This window comes from Nyctereutes procyonoides, unplaced genomic scaffold (assembly GCF_905146905.1).
Source record: "Nyctereutes procyonoides isolate TBG_1078 unplaced genomic scaffold, NYPRO_anot_genome, whole genome shotgun sequence".
Classification (NCBI taxonomy): Eukaryota; Metazoa; Chordata; class Mammalia; order Carnivora; family Canidae; genus Nyctereutes; species Nyctereutes procyonoides.
In genome coordinates, this window is record NW_026575131.1 from 49,665,325 (window position 1) to 49,667,625 (window position 2,301).

The 2,301-nt window shown below is 47.1% G+C and overlaps 1 non-coding gene across 1 annotated transcript; it reads left to right on the forward strand.

Moving 5' to 3' along the window:
- Positions 1-1,639: 1,639 nt before the first annotated feature.
- On the forward strand, positions 1,640-1,799 carry LOC129522637 (U1 spliceosomal RNA). The gene has a single exon (XR_008666937.1). It is a non-coding gene; the product is annotated as a U1 spliceosomal RNA (small nuclear RNA).
- The last annotated feature ends 502 nt before the right edge of the window (positions 1,800-2,301 follow it).

A 2,301-nucleotide genomic window follows, 5' to 3' on the forward strand; every position in this document is an offset into this window, starting at 1 on the left:
ATGATACCGGAGTTCTAGGGTTGAGTCCTGCATCGGGCTCCTTGCATGGAGCTTCTCCTCCCTCTGCTTATGTCTCTGCCTCTCTCTCTCTCTCTCTCTCTCTCTCTCTCTCTCTCTCTCTGTCTCTCATGAATAAATAAATCAAATCTTTTTTTAAAAAGGTGATTTCCTCTTGAGGGGTTGGGGCATCCTGTCCCTGCCTGCCTGTTCCAACTATCCATCGTTAGTACATACTAAGATAACATCTTAATGTGTGGCCAAGTGTGATGACCCCTGGGTCCAGTCCTTCATCAGAGATATCCTTTTTTTTTATAAAGATTTTATTTATTCATGAGACACACACACACACACACACACACACACACACACACAGAGGCAGAGACACAGGCAGAGGGAGAAGCAGGCTCCATGCAGGGAGCCCAATGTGGGACTCGATCCCAGGTCTCCAGGATCACACCCTGGGCTGAAGGTGGTGCTAAACCGCCGAGCCACTTGGTCTGCCCCATCAGGGATATCCTAATTAAGAAATGAAAGGGCAGCCCGGGATGGCTTGGCGGTTTAGTATTGCCTTCAGCCCAGGGCCTGATCCTGGAGACCCAGGATCGAGTCCCGTGTTGGGCTCCCTGTGTGGAGCCTCCTTCTGCCTCTGCCTGTGTCTCTGCCTCTCTCTCTCTCTCTGTGTCTCTCAAGAATAAATAAATAAAATCTTTAAAAAAAAAATGAAAAGCAACAGGTGGGCCTGAGCTCCATCATGTACGAATGTGGTGATATTGTCTCAAAGGCTATGAACTCCCATTGTTTTTGTTTTTGTTTTTCTTTTTTTTTTGGGGGGGGGGGGCTTGTGCTCCACTTAAACGCACTAGTACTCGGGAAGTGCCTGGAATAGGGTATGTGCTATGCAGATAGGGCGGGCACTTCCTTTTCTTTTTTTTTTTTTTCTTTTTAAATTTTTTTTTATTGGAGTTCAATTTGCCAACATATAGCATAACACCCAGTGTTCATCCCGCCAAGTGCCCCCCTCAGTGCTCATCACCCAGTCACTCCAACCCCCCACCCACCTCCGCTTCCACTAAGTCCCATTGTTTTTCACTGAGGTACTCCTAAGGAGCTACCCAGGAAGCCCAGAAGTCTGGGAAAGAGGAGACCTCCTCCAGCACCTTGGTGTCAGACAAGAGTTTGCAGAAGGGCAGGGCACTCCCTCCTGCAGATGGCTATCCCAGAGGTCCAAGGTTTGGCTCCATCACGTTTCAGGGAGAGTCTGGGTAGTGATCTGAGCCTCTAAGGTCCAGTTTCCAGGGCCCAAGGCAAAAAGGAAGGTGGGATAGGTGGTCACAGGGAGCTATCCACAAAGTAAATAGCTCTTGCTTAGTGGAGGTATTACTCTGTTAATGACTTATAGTAAAGGGCCTAAGGGCATATTTTTACACCAGAAGACAATGGATCTCTTAAGACCATCTTGGATGACTCCAGGAGACTAGCGAGGAAGTAAGTGAAGCCTCCGTAGAAGAGTCTCTGTGGGTGCTACCCTGGGTGCCAGTTGCTTGGCAGTTTGAAAAATCTCCAGCATTTTGTGGTAAGAGTGTTGAGTCATGCTGGGCCCATTTGCAAGTAACAACATAAATGGGTTAAAAAAAAAAAATTGTAAACCTGGGAGGGGAGACACCAGGATTATGAAGGTGGTTTTCCCAGGGCAAGGCTGATTCATTGCACTCCGGATGTGCTGGCCCCCATGATTTCCTCAAATGTGGGAAACTAGACTATATAATTTGTGGTAGTGGGGGCATTCGTGCTTTCCCCTAAAAAAAATTATAAACAAGAAATAGCAAAATAAATCAGTAGATGTTGTAGGTGCTGGTGAGAACGTCAGGTATTTCTTCATGGCATCCTGGAAGGAGCAGGGTGCCTCAGATTAGCAAGTCATTTCCAGAAATATAACAAATTGTCAGAGCCTCAATTACACATGTGGCAAGGTCTCATAGCTTTTTGTCATCTCTTCTCAGTAACTGTGTGTCCTGAATATTGTCAGAGGACGATGTCACGAATGTAATGTGGCACCTGTTTTCTTGGAGAGCTGGGATGCAGTTCCAATCGTGCCTGCAATGACTGTGGGAGGGCAAAGCTGTTGAAGATCCATGAGGATAACCCAGTAAAGGTGTATCATGTCCCTTCAAAGTGAAGGCTATTGAGACAGGCACTGAACAGAACAGACCATGCTGAATCCACGATGGGGTGATAGCTGCCTGTTGCTGATCCGAGGGTGTTGGTAATTTCCATAGAGCTAGGGACTAGGCATAGAGGTCT